The following is a 27,223-nucleotide window of genomic DNA, read 5'->3' as shown; positions in this document are numbered from 1 at the left end:
GTGACGCCATGTTACCAACATAACGGCCATTTCGGAAGCCAATCCTCTTGGATGCAACTCTTAATTTTCAAATCGAAAAGGGATAACTTATCGAACAGACAGAGAATTACACAAAGAAAACCATGTTGTCTTTCATTTGAGCGTAACTTTATTCATGAAGTGTTACGTCGCACTTTGTAGAGAACAAGGCAATTGTTGGTGAGAAAAGATGGTTATGGGATGGGTTCGACGTGCTGTCCAGCATGTTTTAAGGTTGTGAACTCATTCCTCACGGAGTATACCTAACTCATACGCCGGAATCAAACTACAAACATCAACAATACGTTGCCTGAAATGTGCAAAGATTCTGATCTTCACCGCATATACATGGACTGAAATTGGGGAAACTCTACCGCGTCTTAACGACCTATCCTGGTGTGAACTGGATAATCCGGTATGCTCAGACAGCTAGCCCATAACGATGTGGGGCACCATCGTGCTGATAGAAAGTTGGGATGTGCTATCTCCAGACAGCAACGACTGTAACACATCTTTGTATTACCACTGCGGATCACTCTCTGCTGTTGGTCAACCCAGAATGAAGAGGGGCCCAAAAAACATAACTCAATATTCCACAACAAAAACCATCTCTTTCGATGGGCCAAATATCTTCGGTGGATCCATGTAGTGAAGACTAACATACAGCTTATAAGTATCTATGATTCTGTTTATTTACCTCTCCAGCTCCATATGTAAACAGTACGTCATAGGGGAAACGACGGTTTCGTCTAACTTGCGTGTCACCCATTCTACAAATTGAACCCGGCGATCTGCACCGTCCTGTAGCATTTACATTTTGTAAAGGTGTCATTTATTTATGGTCCAAATTCTCATTACTATGCGGCTGACCTCTGTTGCCTGCGAGATGCGGCGTGTATTACGCTATCGAAACTGATTGAAAGGTGCCAGAAGAGTGGTTGACGTAGCTTTATCCGTAGCCGTTATCAATCGTCGAATTTTCGGTTTGCCTGGGCCGGAGCAAATTTCACGGAATTTCGCGAGATATTTCAGCACCGCACGATCGCGCTCGCGGTTTTATTGGCCCCTTTCGGTGTGAAAAATGCATGACCTAATTTGTTGGTTTGACTCGCTATGGTATCATAACCAGCGCCTTGAAGTCCGTACATGTATAACAAAATTCATCCTTATGCCTTTCAAGTAAGTAGGCAAGTTAGCGAATAGTATATAAATAAACGAAACGACTGGATAAATCTCATAGGATTAATAATGTTCATAAAACCAGAGGATTTTAGTTTAACCAAATAAACATTTGTTCAGTAATATTTACGCATGTGTGAATAGCGACGTCACATAAATTATGGATTCAAATGAAAAACAATGGAGTAATACTTTAGTTGAAACATCCTTGAGAGGTAATGGTCAACAGATAAAACTATTTCCTCACGTTTTGTCTCCGACTGAGGAAGGCATGTTCAGAAGTAGAATGACAACCCTGAAGATGCCTCCCACAGTTGGAAACGAAACGTCAGGGAATAAATAGTTTCACTTATTGACTACGGGCCTTCAGCCCGGAACTTTTAACTAAACACCGACCTTGAATCATACAGTGTATAATTAATTAAACAATAATTTATTTATTTAGTGCGAGCAGAGAATCGAGAAAAGACACATTTGCGAACAAAGATCATTTAGCTGCAAATTAATTCACGAAAATCGACAGCAAACAAAGTTAAGTTCACAAAATCGTGCAAAATCACCGAAAACACACTCAAATAATCCAATTCCAATGACAAGTTAAAGTACGTAATACGCGCAGCTGCTTCACCACAGAACACTCTCAACAGAATCACCAGGACTGATCGCCCAAGGCACAATGACAGCCGACAAGCAAAAGACCAGCAAAATACCACGCCGTTAAATACTTTCTGTGTCAATACACGTTACTCAGTCCATGCTAGATACGTAAATAATGATCACTATTTACACGAGGGTGTACTGAAAAGTACTACCTCCGAAAATTTTTTATGTGAAAACTCTTAAAGCCTTTTAAATACAACAAACGTTTTTAATATTCTTTATTTTTATTCTACATGTCTGCATACTTATTTCTCAACGTAGTTGCCTTGGTGATGAACACATGTCCCCTAGCGAGAGAGTTGGCCGGGGTGGCCGAGCGGTTATAGGCGCTACAGTTTGGAACTGCGCGACCGCTACGATCGCAGGTTCGAATCCTGCCTCGAGCATGGATTTGTGTGATGTCCTTAGGTTAGTTAGGTTTAAGTAGTTCTAAGTTCTAGGGGACTGATGACCTTAGAAGTTAAGTCCCATAGTGCTCAGAGCCATTTGAACCATTTTGAACCTAACGAGAGACCACTTTGTTTATACCGTCACTGCAGTATGTTTGACTTCGTTGACGGAGCCACAACCTCACCTCTGCCTGCACCGCTCTAAGCAGAGGTGACAAAAGTCACAGATTAGTGACACGTACATATACAGATGGCGGTAGTGTCACGTACATAAGACTTAAAAAGGGCATCGCATTGGCGGAACTGTCATTTGTACTTAGGTAATTCACATGAAAAGGTTTCCGACGTGATTATGGCCGCACGACGGTAATTAAGACTTTCACCGCGGCATGGTAGTTACAGCTAGACGCATGGGACATTCCATTTCGGAATTCGTTAGGCTATTCAGTATTCCGAGATCCACAGTGTCAAGACTGTGCCGAGAATACCGAATTTCACCACGGACAACGCATTGGCCGACGGCATTCACTTAACGACCGAGGACAGCAGCGTTTACGTAGAGTTGTCAGTGCTAACAGACAATCAACACTGCGTGAAATAACCACAGAAATCAGTGAAGGACATACAACACACGAATTCGTTAGGACAGTGCGGCGAAATTTGGATATGGCAGCAGACGACCGGATCGAGTGCTTTTGCTAACAACACGACATCGTCTGCAGTGCCTCTCCTGGGCTCGTGGCTATATCGATTGGACCCTAGACGACTCGAAAACCGTGACCTGGTCAGATGAATCCAGATGATAGGGTTCGAGTATGGCGTAGGCCCCACGAAACCATGGACCCACGTTCTCAACAAGGCGCTGTGCAAGCTGGTGGTGGCTTCATAATGGTGTGGTCTGTGTTTACATAGAATGGGCTGGGTCCTCTGGTCAAACCGAAACAATTATTGACTTGAAATGGTTATGTTCGTCTACTTGTTCCCAAACAACGGTGGAGTTTTTACGGAGGACAGTGTGTCTTTGCATTTGGTTTGAAGAACATTCTGGACGATTCGTGCTAATGATTTGGCCACCCAGATCGCCCTACATGAATCCCATCGAATATTTACAGGACATAATAGAGACGTCAGTTCGTGCAGAAAATCTTGCACCGGCAATACTTTTGAAATTATGAATGCCTATAAGGCAGCAAGGCTTAATATTTCTGCAGGGGACGTCCAACGATTAGTTGAGTCCATGCCATGAGGAGATGCTGCACGACGACCCGCTGGAGGAGTTCCGTCACGATGTTAGGAGGTATCCAAAAAATGGCTCAAATGGCTCTGAGCACTAGGGGACTTAACATCTATGGTCATCAGTCCCCTAGAACTTAGAACTACTTAAACCTAACTAACCTAAGGACAGCACACAACACCCAGCCATCACGAGGCAGAGAAAATCCCTGACCCCGCCGGGAATCGAACCCTGGCGTGGGAAGCGAGAACGCTACCGCACGACCACGAGATGCGGGCTAGGAGGTATCCCACGACTTTTGTCGCCCCAGAGTATAAGCAGCCCAAGATCTGCCTCCAGGATTCATTCACTCACTGGTTGTTGTCAACAGTGTGTGTCAATAACTGTGAACATGGCAGTGCCACACTTCGCGATAGATTCTGTTGGCCGGCCAGTGTGACCGAGCGGTTCTAGGCGCTTCAGTCCGAAACCGCGCTGCTGCTACGGTCGCAGGTTCGAATCCTGCCTCGGGCACGGATGTGTGTGATGTCCTTAGGTTAGTTAGATTTAAGTAGTTCTAAGTCTAGGGGACTGATGACCTCAGATATTAAGTCCCATAGTGCTTAGAGCCATTTGAAGATTTCGTTGTGCTTTTAGCAGCAGTTGTGTACGTGAGCTTCAGATGGTTGTGTAAGGACACCCTTTTAGGTACTGCGACAAACTTCAAGATCGCACTTCACTAGATCTGTTACAAAGTGAATTTTCGTGTGAACTGCAAGTAAGTGAATGCCGCATCCGTTTGGGCCTGTAGCTGAATGCCTCATCCGTTTCGTTCTAGCAAGTCTCGTGTTCTGCTCATATTCTAAATTCGTGTGATAACTGGAATACTAAAGCCTTCCACTTTTTGGCGAACTAAACTGTCTTTAGAAGTATTCAAACAATATGTCGAAGGAAAGGAATTTATTGATAGTGGAGCTTTGGACAGCTTTAGATTTTGAACTGTGCCGATTGCTGAGGAGATTACTAACGTTTATGTGATCTATCTGCAAGTTCTGCGTGTGAAATATGATTTTTGAATATATACATAATTATTGTAAACCGTAAACATTTAATTACTTTTGAATACATTGTGGGAGTGGACAGTGATCAAAGTGTAACAAATATTTACTATCAAAAACAGTCTTGATCACAATTTATTTATTACGGTGACCGGTTTCGACCACTACTGTGGTCATCTTCAGACCAATGAGTAAGGACCTCCTTCTGCTGGAGAGTCACTACTCAATTTAGCATTTGAGAAATCTTTCACGCAGGAGGATCATACAAACATACCGCCGTTTGAGTCTCGTACAGATTCCCGTATGGGGGACACAGTGATAGACATCCCTGCGGTTGTGAAGCAGCTGAATGGGTTGAAAATAAATAAATCGCCAGTTCATGATGGGATTCCAATTCGGTTTTGCAGAGAGTAGTCTACTGCATTGGCTCCTTATTTAGCTTGCATTTATCGCGAATCTCTTACCCAACGTAAAATCCCGAGAGACTGGAATAAAGCGCAGGTGACGCCTGTATATAAGAAGGGTAGAAGGACGGATCCTCAAAATTACAGACCAATATCCTTAACATCGGTTTGTTGCAGGATTCTCGAACATATTCTCAGTTCGAATATAATGAATTTCCTTGAGACAGAGAAGTTGCTGTCCATGCATCAACACGGCTTTAGAAAGCATCGCTCCTGCGATACGCAACTCGCCCTTTTTTCACATGATATCTTGCGTACCATGGATGAAGGGTATCAGACGGATGCCATATTCCTTGACTTCCGGAAAGCGTTTGACTCGGTACCCCACTGCAGACTCCTAACTAAGGTACGAGCATATGGGATTGGTTCCCAAATTTGTGAGTGGCTCGAAGACTTCTTAAGTAATAGTACCCAATACGTTGTCCTCGATAGTGAGTGTTCATCGGAGGTGGGGGTATCATCTGAAGTGCCCCAGGGAAGTGTGGTAGGACCGCTGTTGTTTTCTATCTACATGAATGATCTTTTGGATAGGGTGCATAGCAATGTGCGGCTGTTTGCTGATGCTGTGGTGTACGGGAAGGTGTCGTCGTTGAGTGACTGTAGGAGGATACAAGATGACTTGGACAGGATTTGTGATTGGTGTAAAGAATGGCAGCTAACTCTAAATATAGATAAATGTAAATTAATGCAGATGAATAGGAAAAAAGAATCCCGTAATGTTTGAATACTCCATTAGTAGTGTAGCGCTTGACACAGTCACGTCGATTAAATATTTGGGCGTAACATTGCAGAGCGATATGAAGTGGGACAAGCATGTAATGGCAGTTGTGGGGAAGGCGGATTGTCGTCTTCGCTTCATTGGTAGAATTTTGGGAAGATGTGGTTCACCTGTAAAGGAGACCGCTTATAAAACACTAATCCGACCTATTCTTGAGTACTGCTGGAGCGTTTGGGCCCTATTAGGTCGGATTGAGGGAGGACATAGAAGCAATTCTGAGGCGGGCTGCTAGATTTGTTACTGGTAGGTTTGATCATCACGCGAGTGTTACGGAAATGCTTCAGGAACTCGGGTGGGAGTCTCTGGAGGAAAGAAGGCTTTCTTTTCTTGAATCGCTACTGAGGAAATTTAGAGAACCAGCATTTGAGGCTGACTGCAGTACAATTTTACTGCCGCCAAATTATATTTCACGGAAAGACCACAAAGATAAGATAAGAGAGATTAGGGCTCGTACAGAGGCATATGCGCAGTCATTTTTCCCTCTTTGTGTTTGGAGTGGAACAGGGAGAGAAGATGCTAGTTGTGGTATGAGGTACCCTCCGCCACGCACCGTATGGTGGATTGCGGAGTATGTATGTAGATGTAGAACCGGTCACCGTAATAAATAGTGATCAAGGCTGTTTTTGATAGTAAATATTCGTAACATTTAATTTTTCGTCGTTACTTCCTCACTCCCTCAAAGTAGTTATTAGGAATTTATTTTGTGGCCACGGTGAGCTGAAATATGAACAAGCAAGCTGAAAATTACGAGTAACACGTCTAAGACTATTTTCTGGTGGCACATTTAAGTAATTTGCATGTCCTTATAGCGTGGATAACATCACTGTAGGAAAACGATTTGCAAAACCCAGCTCCCCACAGTTGGCACATTTTCGTATCAACTTCCAATAAATTCGTGTGTAATTTCTTCCATATTTTTTCACGTCATAACCACAATCATGTGCAGATTTTTGGATCAGGTTCGTCAATGAAATACAGTACTAACACTTAAAACACGATTATTATGGACACCAATAGGTTAACAGAACGGAACTGCCTCTCTGATGGAGAGTGCTGCTATTTACACACACATCGTCTATCCCAGAATATTACACTGCCCAGTCACGTCATTGTGAAAAAATGTTAAAAGCCTGAATAACTGCCTTTTGCAGCATAAACCACTGCGATGCATGCATGAAGAGAATCGATGAAGTTTTGGAGGGTACAGACAAGGATGTGGAGTCATGCAGACTCCAGTGCCGTGGTCAGCTACGGCAGGTTTCTCGGTTGATGATCCATGGCACGAACAGCCAGATCCAGGTGGTCCCACAGAGTCTCGATTGGGTTTAAATTCTGGGAGTTTGGTGGCCACTGGTGTACGGTAAACTCATCCTGATGCTCTTTGAACCACGCACGTACACTGCGGGCTGTGTGACACGTTGCATTGTCCTGCTGGTAGATGCCATCGTGCTGAGAGGAAAAAAACTGCATATTGGAGCAGATGTCCTCAAGGATAGATGCATGCTTGTGCTCATCCAGTGTGCCTTCCAGAATAATAAGATCACACAGGAAATGCTGCGAAAACATTCCCCAGACGATTTGGCGTTCAGTTGCGGCACTGGCGTGCAAATTCCGGTCTTCGTCGCAGATGAACAGCAGTCAGCATAGATATATGAACATGGTGCCTGCTGCAGAGGCCCATACGCAGCAACGACAGCTGAACGGTCGTTGAGGTGACGCTGTTGGTTCGTCTGCGCGTCAGTTACTCAACAGTTGCACGTCCGTTCAACCGTACACATCTCGGTAATAGTCGTTCACCCCTGCTACCTATGGCCTGTGGTGTACCACATTTGCCTCGGCGCCAGTTTTGGATAGCACCATTTTGCACAGTATACTTTAACCACTGTGGCACGCGAACATTTTACAAACTTGGTCGTTTAGGAAATGCTTCCACCCTTGGCCGGAAAGTCAATGATCCTGCCTTTTTCGACGTCAGCTAAGTCGCTCTTTTTCCACGTTACGACAACTGTCCCCCAGAAACATTTTATATACCCTCCACTGGTAGTGCTGCCACCAGCCGTTTGTAAGTGATCATTCAATGTTGACGTCGAACATTGGCGGTCGTCATATTAATGTGACTGGACCGTGTATAACAGTGCCAAGGATCGTTGACTCTTGTATCATTGTTTACATTGCCATTTACAATGGTTAGTTGTGGGTTGTGATTCACTGCTGAAGATGGATGAGGTGTGCAACCCAATAAGGTCCGATCAGAGCTACAATAACTTCTTTAATGCCGCTTATTCACATTGGGTTGGAACTGCAAGTAACGATGGCTGGCGAGGGCGTTTCCCAGTGCGCCAGTGGCTGGTCGCTGACCCCGCTCCCTGCTGCTGCTGTATCAGTGGATTCTTAGATTCCCCAGCCGGGGAAGGTGTGGCTGTCTGCCACAGAGCACTTCCGTTGGGACGCTGAAGAGGGGAGAGACGGCAGGACACTCAAGTCGTACTCCCTGGGCAGGGCAAAGTGCGGAGCTGCCTTGGCTTCCAGACCCTTAGGCAGCAAATAGTGACACGTGTCCCGAAGGTGGTAGATGCGTCCTCATCCTCGTCATAGCACTGAGCCACGAAGGTTAGCTGTCACATAACTATCTGGTTGTTCAAATGCTGACTGACTGGTTAACGTGGGCTTAAACGCTGTTGCTTCCCGCTGAGTATGCAGTAGTGGAGGCATTTGTGTGTCGCTCCAAATTATCAGAAGTAGAGACAATGACCAGCTGTCATAGCCGGCTGTGGCTCGGGCTATAGTACTTCCTGGTGACTGGCCTGCTTTCGGCACACAGTTGGCTGTGATGAGGAGGAAGTGTTGGTCCACTCAGCATGCGGATCGCTGACCGACGCTTGGCTGCTTGCATTCCCTCCGTCCCATATCTGGCTCCTCCCATTATAACTTTTCGCTTTATAATTCACCCCTCTACGGAAAAAATCTGCCCTCTGGTTTTGTTACAACATACACACTGGTTTATGTAGTTGTCTACACATGACATTTACACCTTCACTTCAGGCACCTTTTTGTCTTTCATTATTTACACTTTCTGTCCAACTTCCCTATCACTTGGACCTCACACAGGTCTTTGTTCATGGTTTACTTTGTCCTTCTTCAAGCTGCTTCATGTTGGTGTCGTTATGGCTGGTTTGAATTCATAGATTGAAGGTTGGCAGGAATTGGTTTCGGGCTACTTTTCACTTGAACTGGTAGCATAAGTTTCTTATTACTGCTAAAATCATACTGGTAGCTGGGGATGAGGCTCCTATAATTACTAGATGTTAATGACGTATAGTAAAGTACTTTTGTGTATGGTCTAAACCGTGACCTACCGATATGCGACCACTTTTCAGAGCTAACATTTGATGTACGGAGACAGAGTTATGTCTAAATTGTGTTTTCTGCGGCTAGAATCTCGAGGGGCCAGGTTGGGTACATAAATCAGTATGTGTGTTATATGCTGGGTGATAGTTCATCTTATAGTGTAGGATCATTTGAAGGTCGGTCCCGATGTATAACAGCTCCTGACCTTGTAGTTCCATTCACTGTGTGCCACTTTGTCGACCTTGTTTGTAAGAACTACATATAATCACTGTTTTGTTTGCTACTGAGTTTAACCAGTGTAGACCTACTCCCCTGAAAAATTCTCTTTTGTATGTAATTATTTCTTTCCGGCATTCTGTCTCCGATTTCTGGCGGTAAAACAAGATAAACTCACTTGACCTGGGACCGATGTGTATCTAGTTCCAAGATCCGACAGCCAGTGTCTAGATAACCTCTTCTTTGTCTCACTCGCGAAACTAACTCCTTAATCGTGCAAGAGTTGAGTGCAGCAATTGATAGTCTCGCTGTGTATCACTGAACCTTGTCTGCTTATTTATCATGTGTTGTAATTTGTCAGATGTGTCTTCTAAAGGCCGAATTTCGTTCTCCAGTGCCAAAATATTTGTCTAACCTTAGGGTCCACTGATGATCAAACATTATCATATCCGGTTGCCACGTAACTTGAGAGCTTCTGCCATCCTGCAGCAGCATAGTAGACTTAGTATGATGAAGCTTTCCATGTTTCTCTCCCTTTCCGTCCAGACACAAATGTCTGGCTTTGGAACTGTTTCTTCTCGTTCTGGGGTAGAACCATGTTCCCTAAAGGAAGAGAAAATCCTGTTGTTAGTCTGTTATTCTTGTAAAATTTTTGTAAATTTGTGGTAAGATCTTACGGGACCAAACTGTTAAGGTCATCGTTCCCTAAGCTTACACAATACCTAATCTAACTAACTTACGCTATGGACAATACACACACACACCCATGCCCGAAGGAGGACTCGAACCTCCGACGGAGCGGAGGGGGGGGGGGGGGGGGGGGGGGGAGCCGCGCGGACCGTGACAAGACGTCTTAGACCGCGCGGCTGTTATTCTTGCATGTGGCCTAAGTGCATAGCGATGTGTCGGGATACTTACAGAACTGCGCTGCTTTCCCTGCCTAACTTTTCCTTCTTACACTGTTTCCCTTATATTCCCCTCCAGTATTCTGAAGACGCTGCCAACAGTGGAAGTGGCACCTCTATGGTTCCCTTAAAAGGCCAAATATGACTGACGTGACTTATCGAGGAAGTTGGAATTTGCAGTTTGACAGTAACAGCTCACATCATTTTTATCATAGAAACGGGACATGAGAAACGATCAATTATTGTTTCCTACTGGTGTTTACGCAACTGGCCCGTGGATGTCCATTCCAGTCATTTGTAATGGCTTATTTACCTAGGGTAAGCTTTGTAGTATAATACTTTAGCAACTGAACACCGCCTTTTGTGTGCAAAGAATACAATTATTGATGTACGATCGACATCCTGTCTGTGTTCCCCATCAGAAATGTTGCGCTTCTCTGCATTCCATTGGCCTTCGACCAGTGTATCTGGCTGAAATCATGTGATTCGCTTGCCTCAGTACCTCATTTCGTAACTTTGGTAATACTAATATTTCTAATACAGATGTTGTCTTTCTCCAAAGCACTCCATTTTCTGTGGAGAATAATGGCTGTCTGGAGAACTGCTGATAATCTGGGTCAGTGCTCTGTGCTTCGTTTCATTAATCGTCAGATAGGCAAGCGCATTCCATGGCACGTATTTTGTGGCTGAGATCGTCTGTCCTAATAGTCAGTTGAGTGCTGTATAATCAGTTATTACTTTAAAAAGTTATTAGTATAAATAACGTGGGAAATGAGTTCTTCCACATATTAAGGCAAGTACTTCTCACTCAGTTGTTGAATAATTCTTTTCTGTTCTGTTCTGTTAAGTTGTCTGGATGCATACGCTACGAGGTGGTCTTGTCCACCTATCTCCTGACTTCAAATGCACTAAGGCAAAACTGCAATAATCACACAACACTATAATCTGTTTAAAGTAATCAGAAACGGCAAGAACAGGACTATACGTTCGTAAATCTTTTAGTTCTATATATTCAGCTTTACAATTGGATGACCAATGAAATTTTATTCCTTTTTTTCAATAATCATTTGAGGTGTCTGGCAATTTCACCAAATTTTGGGACGAGTTTCCGATAAAAATTTGCGAGACTGAAAATGATTTTAATTCCTGTACTGTGGGTGTCAGACAAATTTTTACGGGATAACCAAGTTGTTGATTGATGCATACACCATGTTGGTCGATTATATGGCCTAAGTAATAGACTTCTTATAGAACGGAATGTCACTTTTCCAGACGAAGTCTTAACCATACTGCACATAAACGATCAAACACTTCGCACAAACGCGCTACATGCTTCTGTATATCTTTGGTGACCGCAGTTACATCATCCAAATAGACCACACTTTGCTTTCATATTATTCCTTGCAATACACCATCTACTAGTTGCCAGAAAGTAGCTTGGACGTTTTTCATCCCAAAAGCCATGCGACAATATTGATAATGACCAAAGGGGATTGAGAATGTTGTTTTCAGACATTCTTCCAGCACTACCTCTAATCGATTGTGCTCACTTCCTAGGTGCACAGCTGCAAAATAATAACACTTTCCCAGATTATCTAGTGTTTTTGTTATATTTGGCCCGAGGTAGGCATCTGATATTGCTTTCTGGCTTAAACAACAGCAGTCACATCAGAATCTAGATGCTTTTCTGCCATCTGCTTTTTTTTCGGGTGATGATAATGGGTCATTTACTTGTTTCTATGAGCTCATCTTAAAGTTGTTAACTTATAAACTCTACCATGTCAGGTTGTAGTTGCTGTGGGGCTCTGTATGGTTCTTATAGCAAGGCACTTCATCTCTAGTGGGGATATAATGTTGAATTAGTGGCATGACAGGCAAGGGTCCAGGAGGATCAAAGGATTCTGTTTATTCTTCTAACAGTTTCTCTATGTCCTCCTTGTCCAGTCCCTCTAGATATGCTATTTTTCCCCTTAATGCAGTCAGACTGACAGACTATCCTAGTGTGATGTGAAATCCATGTCCAATTCGTCTTCATCCAATACATGTAAATTAGCTACAAGCATATCATATTAAAGTTATCAGTACTAACAGGCACTATTTTGCCTCCTTCGATTTCCTGCACATGGGATAAACTATGCCATGCAAAACATTTCAGTCTATCCAGTTCTTCATTTTCAGGCAAAGGTTCAACAATGCACAAAGAATTCACCAGCAGCTCAGCTCCTACATCATCTCAGATTAAATAGGGACCTTGTATGCAGTTTAGGTGGCCCACCTATTATCTTGGGTTTTCCTTATGGCAGTAATGGTGTTCTGGCCATAAAACCAAGACGAAATGGCGCTCCATCTTGTTGCACTACACGCCATTCCAAGTCAACTTTGGGGTGGTGTGCTACCGGGAAATTTAACCCAAGAGCCCCTACCGTTGAAGCTTCGTAATCATCAAGAAGGAATTCAGTTTCCTTGAATATGAAGCCCCATCGTCGATCGGCACCTTTGGACTGTAGTATCATTTCATATGGAGAACATGAAATACGTCTCTGCGCTATTGTCTTCTTGATGAAGGGTCATAATCCTCGACTTCATATGTGACGTCTGACTTGTGACGAAGTACACGATATGGCCGAAAGTATTATTTTAGTTACTTTTCCGATAGTCCCACAGTCCCTATGTATCTCATTGTCCGGCTCTTGGCGGTATAGCGCTCTCAGTTGTTTTCGTGGGCGTCCACGTACAGTATGCAACCCAGCTGTCTTGCTTCTTCGGTCCTGATGAAGTGTATCACGTGGTCATTCTGGGTATTAAGTAGTAAAAATCGCAAGTGTATACATTGTCGTTTCAGCCTCGTGACTGGAAAGCGGAAAGAACTGTGTAAGCCTGTAGTGCCTTCCTTCACTGTGTTATATGCGAATGTCATAATGGGCAGCATTGTACCACAGTTATATTTTTGGACTTCAACGTACATCGAGAGAACATCGGCCAACATGATATTAAGGCCTCCTGTAAGGCCATTTGTCTGTTGATGGTAGGCAGTTGTCACCCTGAGGGTAATGTCGCAACCTAAAATTACCTCAGATACTAGTCCCGGACTGCCTCCATAGCCAAACGGTTAGCGTTGCTACCTTCAATGCGGAAGGAGCTGGATTCGATTTCCAGTACCTCCCCCAGATATTTTTCTGAGATGGGAGGTTTTGTACAGGATCCACTCCGCCCTCGTGAAGCCAAATAAGGAGCTGCTTGAACAAAGAAGCAATATAATCATCAGGATTCATCTATTGGTAATAAAAGCTGGAGGGACTGGCGACATGCTGATCACAATGTCTCACAATGATATATCGATCCTCGTACTGCATTGTAGGTAGTAGTTGGCTAGTCAGAACAGGCGTAAGGCCTAATCCCTGAGTGGGTTTTACGTTTATGTTCTACTAGTGTCGGCTAGAAAACGTTTTCACGATCAGACATCATCATACATGGTGCTCTGTGGTCCAAATGATGTCTCCCACAAAGAATCTAGCAAATTTGAGAAGTTTCAGCCATCAACACAGCTTTGGTGCCAGCATAGCGATTGAGGCACTCAGTGCAGACTATTATCCATTCTCACTTGTCAACTTCGAGAACCTCCACAACAGGTCGATTTCGGTCCGGTGGAATGGCGCTACAGCTGGCAGTATTGGTATCAGATGCCACAGAGGCCATCGTGAAATGTGCTTTGGTCGCAGCCATTCCAAGCAGTAGTTCACACAGCGTCTATCGGATCGACGGAAGCCTGGCCAGTGATACCTCTGTCTGATTCTCTCTGTGGTGTTGAATAGTTCCATGTGACCAGATGTTGCAGCATCGTCGAAATACTTCAGGACAGCTTTCTGTAGATGAGCTGGAATAGCGAGAAACCATTTCCACCTCTGTGGATCATAGTTCATCTTATACAATGTTCCGTTTAGTAATTGGAATTCTTCTTTGGTCGGTCCCTCCTTCTTAAAGTGCTTGATCCTCCCTCTGTTGAGCAGCAATGTCATTTAACACAGCGATAACTCAGATTCCACACACGCTATTGTGTTCCACCAAAGGATTCCTTGAAAGTCAATCAGTTTTCGTGTGTTTAGGTCCGTTTTTGTATACCACTGCCGGCCGCGGTGGCCGATCGGTTCTAGGCACTTCAGTCCGGAACCGCGCGACTGCTACGGTCGCAGGTTCGAATCCTGCCTCGGGCATGGATGTGTGTAATGTCTTTAGCTTAGTTAGGTTTGAGTAGTTCTAAGTTCTAGGGGACTGATGACCTCAGATGTTAAGTCCCATAGTGCTCAGAGCCATTTGATTTTGTATACCACTGTGACGTCGTACTCCTGAAGCCTCAGTGTCCATCTCGTCAGCAGACCTGACGGGTCCTTCACGCTAGTCAGTCAGCATAGAGAACGGTGGTCCATTTCATTAGTGAATGGTTTGCCAAATAAATACAGCCGAAAAGTTTTAACTGTCCAAACAATTGCATGTCGCTCTTTCTCGGTTGTGGTGTACACATCTCGGACTTGGAGAGTACTCTGTAAGCATAAGCTATCACCTTTACAGCACCTTCCTGAATTTGCGTTAGAACTTCACGTATCCCATAACCGTTATCTTCGATGTGAATATTGTCTCGGCATTCTCATAATACAGTGCTAAGACTGGAGAAGATGTTAGCACCGAAATATTTTTCTTGCACCTCGTTCCACGAAAATTTGTGGTTCTCTGCAGTAGTTCTTGTAAGGGACGTGCCTTAGTACAGAAGTTCTTTAAGAATCGCCAGTAGTACAAGCCCATTCCCAGAAAACTTCTCACATAACGAATATGCTGAGGAGTCGGCAAATCTGAGACTGTTATCATTTTCTCTGGGACGGAATGGAATCCAATTAGGTACCCCTAGAATTTTTATTTCTTGGCCGATGAAGAGGCGATTTTTCAGAATCAGGTGGAGAACTGAAGTCTGAACACACTTCAAAAAGATTAGATCTTCTTCAAATGTCATCGAAAAAATTACAATGTCATCCATATAGCGAAGACACATCATCCATTTAAGGTGTCGGAGTAAGTTGTTCATCACACGTTCGAAGGTTGTTACAGTGTTACGCAATCCAAACAGCATAACTTTAAACTCATAGACGCCATCAGATGGTGTGAAGGCAGCCTTGTCCTGGTCAACATCGTCAACTCCCATTTCCCAGCAACCTGTCTGCATGCCCGTAACTGAAAAATACATTGCTACTTTCAGGCAGTCTATCATGCTATTAATCCACGGCATTGGGTAGTATCTTTTTCGTGGTTTTCTTCAGTTGTCAGTAGTAGACGCAGAAACGCCATGTGCTGTTCCAACACAGGAGAACACCAAGGACTCTCTGAAGGTTCAGTGATGTCATCTTGTAGCATCTTCTCCACTTCAACCCAAATTGTTCATCGTTCAGCCGACGACTTGCTATACTAGTGCAACCCAATTGGTGGATGATACCCAGTGTTGATATTGTTTTACTATCGGATGATTGGTCTCTCTTTCCTCCACTACGCATTTTAAAGCGTCCGAAAATTGTGCAGAATGGCTAACACTCGCCAGCGTTGTTCCTTGGTCAGATCAGATCCTATCATTTCAAGAGTAGCTTCCTCTACTGCATTATCTGCAGTGACAGCAAAGCACGATTCTTCGTTGGTGACGTAAAGCTGTTCATCCTTGGCTTGTTTTGCTTTTCCTATGCATTCGCCTATAGGGATGAACTGTGGCTACTCGTGACAATTAGTGATCCAAAATTCTGCATAATCAACTCCAATGCTTTTGCTCATGGTTGGTACATCGATTTCTTTTGTGAGCCTGAGTATCTTTTTGCAATCGACAAAAGTAGTTTGATGATTGGAACTCGTCTCGTAGATAACAGTTCGACAAAAAAGTTCTCAGTGGCAAGCAGTTACCAAGAGCGGTCATTTTATGTGAGCTTGTTGGAACAGTTTTGTCAATCTGGAGCTCTGCTCTTCCACAGTCTGTGGCTTCTTGAGCTGCCTACAAGAAGTCCCAGCCGAGAATAAAGTTATGACTACATTCTGTTAAAACAAGAAATTCGAAGGGCTGTGCTGCCATTGACAGTTATTCTTGCAACAGGTTTTACTGTTGGCTGGATGTATTACACAGTTGTGACCTTAACCTTCACAATACCAACGAGGGGAGGGGTGCTTCATGCCTACCTTTTGAAACTATTGTAATATAGTCAAGTATTTTAGACTTTAAAATATCAAAGATGTCTATTGCTTTTAATTATTACCAGGTTCCGCAATTGTTTTAAATTCTGCAGTAAAACTTCATAGAAAAGTTTAAATTTTAGTGGTGAATGTGAATTTTCACAGCAAATGTCATTTGCATATTTCCAAGATCAGGACCCTTCTTACACATCTCACATATCTTCAAAAAGTGCCGGCCGGAGTGGCCGAGTGGTTCTAGGCACTTCAGTCTGGAACCGCGCGACGCTACGGTCACAGGTTCGAATCCTGCCTCGGGCATGGATGTGTGTGATGTCCTTAGGTTGTTAGGTTTAAGTAGTTCTAAGTTCTAGGGGACTGATGACCTCAGATGTTAAGTCCCATAGTGCTCAGAGCTATTTGAACCATTTGAACCTTCAAAAAGTACGCCATGACTGAAAATCAACGACAATTAACGGAAATTGTATTTTTTAAACTTTTTCTGGTGGTCGTACCACTCCCTTTGGTGTGCACATTACGGAACATGTGCTGATATTGCTAAGATTGTGTTAAAATTTATTTTCATGTTGTGGACCCTTTTTACACAGTAGTACCTATTTAAAAAGATTGTTATTAATAAAAGTTAACAACAATTACCGATTTTTTTATTTTTTGTGGTGGGCATAAGTAACTCACCCAACGCCTTGGTCTTACGCGCTATGGAAAATGCATTTGTATTGCTAGGGTTAAGCACAATCGCTTTCGTATCACTGAACATAATCTTCTTTAGCTGGCGACGATAAACATTTGACATTACAGAAAAAGAAGCCGACGAGTCGACTAGCGCCAGGACAGCTTCGGCTGCGACGATGATGAGTATGTGATTGTAAATGTCATCCAAGGAGAATTTTCATCTGTGGGGGCCCCACCTCCATAGATGGTCGCTTCGCTTAGTTTTCCTGAATTCGGTGGCTAAGAGAGCGATTGGTACCTCTGTCCAGCGACGGGAACAGTTATGGCGTGTTGGGGAGTGACTTCGTCCAGGGGACGGCGTTGGGCTTTGTTCCAAGGACGAGTATAACCGTCTGTAAATGACCGGCGCGAACAGGACTGTTGTGAAAGTTGACGTCTTGAGGCGTAGTAATTGTCGAACACTCGTCTTTTTTCTCTGCTGTGGCACCTAACGTGTCCACGGTTACCACAGTGGAAACATACTGGCGTGTTGTTCTCCATCCTCCAAACGCCTGTTCCTTCACGGGGTCTTATATTTGGCGGCGGCGTTAGTTGTACCTTCGTTGGTCGGATGCTGCGTCATCATTTGACGGCTGCGTGTTGGGCGTATCCATTCTTCATGGCGCATTCGATTGATGACGGAGACTGGTGGTACGGATCGATAGCCTACACTTCTTTTCCATTACCTCCTGGTGTATGAGGCCGACATCCATAGCTACTCTCTCTTGCTTACTCGGCCCGACAGCTCTGACTGCCATGAACTGCTGTATATCTTCTCTAGTATCTGGCATATAAAAAGAACGAGGTCATGGAGGTCCATAGAGACCACATGCTGGAGTCGGTCATATTTCTTCTGTCCGATTCGTTTCTGTTGCATTTCCTCTATACGCTGGCACCACTTGATGAATTCCTCTGTCGTGGAGACTTCCTTTACCAAAAGAGCTGTGTACATGTCCTCTGCGACTCCTTTCATGAATTGTGAGATTTTATCGGTTTCTGTCATATTTGGATTCACAATGTGGCATAGGGCCCAAAAATTCTTTATGTAAGACCGTATAGTTTCCCCAAGACGCTTGCCCTGTTCTTTAATCGTTCTTCAGCTAACTGGACTGTCACCAAACATTTTCTTCAGTTAGGCCTGGAACTATCCCATTTGTTGAGCTTCTCTTCGCTGTTCTCGAACCACTGCATAGCTGTACCGTCTAAGTAAAAGCACACATTGTCCATACACATCTCAACTCGGTCGTATCCTTTCAGACATCTCGTCGGATCCTGACCAACGTTTGTGGAAAACGCTGATGGATTCCTAATTTGTATCTGACATACTGCTGTTATGAAATTCACTGATCTCCTGAATATACGGTCACTGGGAGTGATGTACAGCTTATATTCAGATTCCTGTCCACGTAGGTCACGGCTATTCGTTATCTAATTGGACCTAAGGTGATGTAAAGGTTTTGAATACCTGACACCTCCATCTTATCCACAATCAGTTCCAAAACCGGATCCTTTGTCATCACTGACATAGCGCTGAAAACAAGTTTATTATGAACATTAATTACGGACAGAACAACCTCTTGTACGAACAGTGCTGCTGTTTATACAAGCTTAGAATAATCTAGAATATACAAACATTAGAAATATCAAGAACCTCTCAGAAATGGTAAATACTAAACAACAAATATTTGTGGGTGACTGGACTTGAACTATCGACCCGCAGGAGGCCAGTCAGTGACGCTAATCGCAATTCCGTACTACATGCAACACAGCTTGCCTCAGTGTATGAATGATGTGAAAAATAGATTCTGGTGGCGTTTGCTTTCATTTTACACTTCATATGATCAGATCGCTGCAGTGGTTGTTATTAATTTTATTATCTATTTTATTAAAACCAATTGTAACTTCCTTAGTGTTTTCCTTAGAATCATGTTTGAAACAGAAATCATCTCTCGCAGCTGGTTTTAGGGTGTACTTGATTTAACTGTATCATATTTGTGGAGTTTGCAACGTTGTTTCGTTGAAATTATATTCATATTTCATTTCGTCGACATCTTAGCTGCCACTGAGTCGTCTCCAGCCTTCAGCAGAGCACGCACGCTCAGGTCTCGGGACAATCTTTTCATCAGGTGTCAAGCCATGAGCCTTCTTGCAGTCCTCATGCAGTCGTCCGATTCCCGTGAGCTGCTAAAGTACACTTCAATGCCTCTCGCTCCGGGAACCGACTTCTCGTAACGTCACAACCACATTGTGGGTAACAGGTAGTCTATTTGTGCAACGTGGGTTGAAATCCTCTGTGATAATATTGGTGTGTCTCTCTCCCGATATCAGGACGATCTGAATGCGTTCGGCTTGAGTTAACTCCATCAGCTTTTACTTAATGAATAAATATGCCGACATGGAAAGCACCATTCTTTTTATAGTGTAATTTTCTGCCTATCCGAAATGACACATGACCCCATTTCCATCTCCGAATATCGAGTTGCGCCCAGGACGGTGGCTTCCAAAATGACCGCCATGTTGGTAATATAGCCTCACAGATTGACTTAAAATTTCTGTTTTCCCATCTTTTTATGGTTTTAGAAGGATGGTTCCACACCCATGGAACACCCCGCACAGTAACTCTCATTTGGGCATGAAAACAGTTTGTTATAATATCCAAAGCCTGGGCACGGTTTGCAGGTGTTATAAGAGCGTAGTCGTGGTGTGTTTCAATTTTTCTGCAGTAGAAAGGGAGCAAAATTAACGTTTAACACACCGTCGATGACGAGGTCATTCGAGGCGGAACACGAACTCGGATTGGGGAAGGTACAGTAAGAAAGTCGATCGTCTCATGTCCAAATGAATCATCTCGGCATTTGCCCTAAGGGGTTTAATTTGGACGGTCTGACAGAGATTTGTACCGCTATTCTCCCGAATGAGAGGCCATTTTCTTTGCCAGTGCGCTTCAGCAGCAGTTAGCATGGGATATACCATATAAATCAGTGGAAACTACTATCGAACATTAAGGCAAAGGCGGACTGAAGGGTTTTGGTATGATTGCCTACAAGCATTGTAGACTGAGCACCTTGAGTTATCCAGGTATGTATTCACGCCAAGTTTATTAGCCCGTCTCCGCCTTTCCTCTCTTGCTGTCCTTCCCTTCTGCCCTCATCTCTGTCCCTCTCCTCCTCCCCTCTCTGTATCTGTCTCCTTCTCCCCTCTCTCTATACATCTCCTCCCTTACCCCCACTCTCTGTCCATCTCCTTCTCCTCTCTCTGTCCATCTCCTCTTCATTCTTTTATATGTCCATTTCCTCTCTTTCCCTCCCCCTCCCCCGCCAGTTTTGTCTATCTCCCTCCCTCATATGTGTCTACGTCCTCTTTCCTCTTCTGTCTCTTCATCTCTTTCTCCCGTTTCTCTCTCCAAATTATCACCCCCACCCCAATAATAGGTTGCTGATTCTTACCCCCCACAGTATTTCTTTCCAGATAGTAAGTAATATGTATACCAAGTTTGTCTGAAATCGTTCCATGGGTTTAGGAGGAGCTTCTTAACCACAGCTTTGCCTTCATACACATATGTTATATATATTTCACACATATTTGTACACATATTTCATCTGTATTCTAACAAATTTCACCCTGCAGTTTCATTTTCACGTCGCTCAATGTCGCATAATGATATAATTCTGTAGGTACATTCAGTGGCATATCTGGATACTGACTGCGATATGAGAGGCAAATAAAGTTAGTAGGGAGGAAGTAATATATTAAAACTTCATTCCTAATGCGACAGTTCTACTACATATACAGGGAAAATGTAGTAAACAATAAACTTTTACCCCTTTCACCATTTTTTGGGAGTTATCAGCGTGAAAAAGTTTTGTTAAGGTTTGAAATTATGTATACTATTTGTTGCAAGTCACTAAGTTCTCTCATTCTCAAGAAGTGGATGAATAAAGTCTGAGTGTTTGTACGTAGCCGGCTACACTTCTTTTCCCAGTCCCACCCGTTTGATCGGTAGGTGATTCTTAGCCCCAGAGAGATTCTTTCTAGACAGCAAGTGACATGTGTACTAAGTCTGGTTGAAATGATTCCAGTGGCTTAGGAGGAGATATGGAACATACATACAAACATACATACATACATGCATACATATATACACGCATTTTTATAATAAGGGGCATTAAGAGTATAAGTGCAGATACTGTGATTCTTCGTACCTTAACATATAATCACTTCAGTGTGTTAGTTGTTTTTCGTCTGCTTCTAAGAGTCTCACTGTAAACACGGCACATAATTTACTACCTGATGTTTTCTACACAGTTGTAACTGCACCACTATGCAGACTACACCTGTCAGTATAGACGGTTTTGTGTCCATGTATCCATACTTCAGTACCAGACCGGCTGCCCAGAGGCAAATAAAAAGTAATGGCTTGCTCCTGCTCTTGCCACATGTACTTGCAGATAATAACCAACATAAACACATATAACTTCTAATAGCTATAATTATTGGTCTGAAAGTGAAGTAAACACAGATGCATTGTTGTTCAGTACATTGTCCTCAGTTCCCAATAAAAATATCGGCACACCGAACAACCCATATATATGGATTAGTCTAATACAGCTTTTTAGTCAGGACTGTCAATGTGTCAAATGTTTTTTTCGAAACTGCTTATACAATGTGACGCCCTGAAGTAATATTCTTTGGTGTGTTCTTCCACGCTTCGTATGAAACTTGACAGAAACCTCTCTAAGATAGTGACAGGGCAGTAACAGTAGACTATGATGCTGGGTTATGTCTCCCTAAACTTTTTGCAAGAATTAAAGAAAACAGTCAGTGTAGATTGGCATAGTAGCTGTTTAACATAACAGTACACCTGCACACATAATTGCAAAAACCCAAGCAATCTTGAAGTGCACCAAATTAAGGCACTTTCACATCCTCCTTGCTTCAGTTCAGTACAGTGTCCTCTCATCAGTAAAAATATCGTCACTTGTACTCCGGACACCCTGCATGAATGGATTAGTTGGTTCTTGTCAGTGGTGTCACATTGTCAGACGATGCACTGAAGTCTATCTTAGTTGCACTGGACACGTTTTGATTCCGTCGGCGATTTTAAGTCTCAATGACACAAATGGAATTTTACATGGATATCGCCTCATGACGACACATTTAGTTTTCGTTGTACAATAAGATCAAATTATATCAAACGAAGAGAAAAATACTGATTCGCAGCTCTTTCGCTGAACCTCGAATGTCTTTAGCAGATGAGCAACGCAGAAGCGAGCCATAGGTGTGTACCAAGTTCACAATTCGACATTTCATTTTCTATAGTACCTAATTGAGGTATTTAAGTAATTGACTGTGAAACTCTTGTGCATCTTAGCAGTCATACTTGAAAGGAGATGAGCTGAAGGGTACTGCAGCGATAAAACTGGGCAGGTTACGAAGTCGTGGTGCTGCTTATACATCCCTAATGAGGATACATGGAACTGATACATGAGAACATTGCCGCAGTGAATAGCTATTTTTATGCTTACAAGAAAGATCTGGAAGTACAGTTCCTGTTCAGTCAGATTTCTCTCAAACATACTGCCAACATAGAATTTTGATCAGTTTTAATACATCTAGTAGATCCAAAGCAAAACATTTGTGTAAATCGTAAGTTGTTCTGAGTTACGTCATTTTTCAACTTACCTGGTCCTTATATTTTTTATGATGTTATAATAGTTGTGAAGATGAAACTATCTGAAGACCGAAATGTACTGGAGTTCCGTGTACATCCAATCCTTGGCTGTGGAGTTGGTTGTGCAACTCTTGCTCTTCCATTTCTTGTACATTGCCTGTAACTACAGCGTGGAATGGTTTAAAATGGTGCACAAACTGCTGCACTACCAGGGGTCCACAACACTTTTGTGGATACGTGCATGGCGAGCACGGGACCCCGAACTACTGCAGCTCTCTTTCCTTTCCAGGCTCCATACCTTCCCTTTCGACAGCTCTCCCTACCCCCGATCCTCCCCCCACCCGCCACTTCCCTTCCCCTTCTCCCTCTCTTTTTGTTTCTACGTCTGGAGACAGACGCTTGTGAATGTATGACTTGGTTTCTCTACTTTTATCTCTATCACGGAAAGTCTCTGTCCTTACTTTGCCCTCTTTTCCTTGATTATACTCTTTACCTTCTTCTCTCCTGCGGCGTTCCTTTTCTTTGTTGCTCTCTTTCTCTTTCTTTCCTCCCTGTGCGTGTCTGAAGGCCATCCCACGCGTTTCCACGCGTAGCCGGTGACACGGTAACGCATAATTCCTCGCTACCGGTAGACAAGTAGGACACGTACGTACCCCCTGGTAAAGGCCAGGCCCAGGGAGTGTGATTACCTGAGCTGGTACCTTCTGAATGTGCCCATTGGTCCCTCTGTCCGTTTCTCGGGAGGTGTGACCTGAGGTGTCGACAATCACTTAAGGCGGGAGTGTCCTCAGAGAGAGCTCGCACTAGGAAGGAGCGCGCCATCAGAGACGCCGGTAATCATGGGGGATACTTTCGCAATGGTTTCTTCTACTTCTACAACTTCTGCCCACAAAAGAAAGTTAGCCACAGAAAATTTTTCCCTCAGTGCCAAAGTTCCTAGCTGTTTCTCGGTCTGACGAAGGTCAAGACTTCTCAACAGTACATCCTTTCATTATTCAGAAAGGTGTCGATGCAATTGCACGTCCTGTAAAGTCTTGTTCCTGGTTACAAAATGACACCTTGTTGTTAGAAACAGACAGTGCCTTCCAGGCATAAAAACTGCTTCGAACTACACTGCTACACACCTTCCCTATCCAGCTGGACGCGCACTGTACGTTAAACTCCTCACGCGGGGTGGTTTATACCCAATCACTCGACGGATTATCAAATGAGGACATTCGAAATTACCTGTCCGATCAGAGAGTAACGGCCGTACATCGAGTAGTGAAAAGGGGTGAAAAGGAATTGGTACTGACCCACACTCTCTTCTTGACATTTGACAGAGCTCAACTTCCATCGACCATTAAAGTGGGATATGAAATAATTTCAGTTCGCCCTTATCCTACGCATTGCTATAGGTATCAGAGGTTTAATCATACCAGCCAGTCGTGTTCCAGTACAGCCAAATTCGTTACCTGTGGCAGGGATGCCCATGATGGTGACTGTCCACCCCCATCCCCCCGCTGCATCAACTGTATGGGCGACCATGCTGCTTCCTTTAGAGATTGTTCTATTTTTAAAGATGAACGAATTATTCAGGAAATCAGAGTGAAAGAAAAGGTGCCTACCTTTGTTACTCGTAAGTTATTCGCTAGTAGAAAACCCACTGTGCTCTCAGTAGGTAAATATAGCACTGTCCTCGCCTCTCCCCAACCTACTATGGTGGTAGCCATGCAGACTTGCGATCTCACCTTTAGCGCCACGGTCGTCAGATCAGCCAACCCAAAGACTGCCCTTCCCACCTCCCCACTGTCACTCGTGCACTCTAAGGCTCAAACTTCATTGGCTCCTGTTAAATCAAGCGCCTCAATATCGTATGCCTGGACTTCCAAAACAGAGCCTACTCATGAAGATTTTTTATTTTCCCAGACCTCACAACCTTCCACTCCTCCTTCATCTCAACGTCCTGCTTCCAAGAAGGTTCATGAGAAACACAGGCCCTCTCCTTCTCCGCCACGACGTGTCCCTTCTACAGCACTACCCAGTGGTAGCCACCCTCGGCCGTCTTCCATGTCGCCGAGACGCACCGCTGGCGGTCGATTAACCAGCCGATCACTGGCGGCAAGAGTTGCCCCCAAACAACTTATGGATCAGGATCTTCAGCCTCTAGCTGAATGCCATTCCACGCCGTCAGCCACCGGATCTCAGCAGTCGCTGAGTTGACGGCAACCGTGTCGAGATTTTTTCCTTTTTTCGTCCACCTCATGTCAATTATCCATTGGAATATCCGCGTAATTCGCTCCAATCGGGATGAAGTGTCGATCCTCTTACGATCCTACTCCCCGGTCATCTTCTGCCTACAGGAAACAAAGCTACATATCCATGATCGCCTTGTCTTCCCTTGTTTCCAATCAGTCAGGTTTGATCTCCCCTCTCTTGCCGGCGTTCCAGCATATGGGGGACTTACTATTCTTCTCCATGATACTATCCATTATCACCCAATCCACTTACAGTTACTTCGAAGCTGTCGCTGTACGTCTTTCCCTTTCTGTATTCGCCTTCTCTCTTTGTACCATATACACTCCATCGTCCACACCAATGGCTAAAGCCGATCTCCTTCATCTCCTTGGTCATCTCCCACCCCCCTATTTGCTGGTTGGGGACTTCAACACCCACCACCCGCTTTGGGGATCTCATCGTCCTTGTCCAAGAGGCTCCCTATTGGTTGACCTCTTCCACCAAGCGGAATCTTGTTTGCTTCAACACTGGGGAACCTACATTTTTGTCTGCCTCCATGGCAACCTACTCTCATTTGGACCTGTCGGTCGGTACTGTTTGGCTAGCTCGGAGCTTTGAATGGTTCGCTCTTGCTGATACACACTCGAGCGATTATTTTCCATGTGTCCTTCGATTACAGCCACGACTGCCATCTATGCGCCCAAGACGCTGGAAGTTTTCCCAAGCGAACTGGACACCTCTCCTCTCTAGCAACATTTGATGACCGTCAATTTCCTAGCATCGACGATCAGTAGTTATTCTTACAGCCGTGGAACGTTCGATACCCCATACCTGCCCTTTGCTGCGGCGCCCCCAAGTTCCTTGGTGGAACGAGGCGTGCCGTGACGCAATATGCGAGTGGAGATGTGCTCTTCGCGTTTTCCGTCATCATCCTACTTTGGCCAACTGTATCCGCTTTAAGCAGTTACGTGCACAATGCCGTCGCATCACACGCGATAGCAAGAAGGTAAGGTGGGACTCCTTTACCAGCTCCTTTAATACCTTCACTCCCGCATCAGTTGTTTTGAATCGATCTCTGGGCTGTCACGCAGGATACCTTGGTGGACCCAGTCGCAATCTCTAAATCATTGGGATTGGGTCGACACTTGGCTGAGATTTCGAGCTTTTCTAATTACGCACCAGCCTTTCTGCCAAAGAAACGGGTAGCGGAAGAGAGACATATTGCTTTCTCCTCTCAAATCGTGCAAGCTATAATGCGTTTTTTTCTACGCGGGAACTCAGATATGCACTCACCTCCTCTCGCTCTTCCGCTCCGGGACCGGATGGTATCCACGTCCAAATGTTGCTGTATCTATCATACCCTAGTCTGTGCTACCTCCTTCGCCTTTATAACCGACTTTGGGTCAACGGCTACTTTCCCAGAAGATGGCGGAAAGCTATCGTCATTCTTGTTCAGAAACCTGGAAAGGCCAAACATCTCCCCTCCAGCTATCGCCCTGGCTCTCTCACGAGTATTGTTTGTAAGGTTTTGGAGCGTATGGTAAATAGCCATTTAGGCTGGCGGCTGGAGTCCTGAAACCTTTCAACCCCTGCCTAATGCTGTTTCCGAAAGCATCGTTCCACAGTTGACCACCTTGTTGCTCTCTCCACTTATATCATAAACAACTTTCTCTGGAAACGCCAAACGGTAGCAATATTTTTTGATCTGGAGAGGGCATGCGATACCTGTTGGAGGACAGGCATCCTACGCACGCTGTTCTCTTGGGATTTCGAGGTCGACTACCCCTTTTCATCTATGAATTTATGACAGAGCGCACATTTAAGATGCGGGTGAACACTACTCTATCCTGTACCTTTTCCCAAGAAAACTGGGTGCCCCAGAGCTCCACGCTAAGTGTTGTACTGTTTGCCATCGCTATAAATCCAGTTATGGATTATCTCCTTCCCGATGTCTCAGGCTCCATCTTTGTCGACGATTTTGCGATCTTCTACAGCTCTCAACGGACCAGCCTTCTTGAATGGCGTGTTCAAGGTTGTCTCGATCGCCTCCACTCATGGAGCATCGAAACTGGCATCCGCTTTCCCTACGTCTAGGGCCTGTCGCCCTTCCGTTCGCGGACGTCGCCAAATTCTTGGGACTTATGTTTGACAGAAAACTGTGCTGGTATTCCCACGTTTCATAT

This window comes from Schistocerca cancellata, chromosome 4 (assembly GCF_023864275.1).
Source record: "Schistocerca cancellata isolate TAMUIC-IGC-003103 chromosome 4, iqSchCanc2.1, whole genome shotgun sequence".
In the NCBI taxonomy this organism is placed as follows: domain Eukaryota; kingdom Metazoa; phylum Arthropoda; class Insecta; order Orthoptera; family Acrididae; genus Schistocerca; species Schistocerca cancellata.
The sequence above is the reverse complement of the archived record's forward strand: the minus strand, read 5'-3'. Positions refer to the sequence as shown.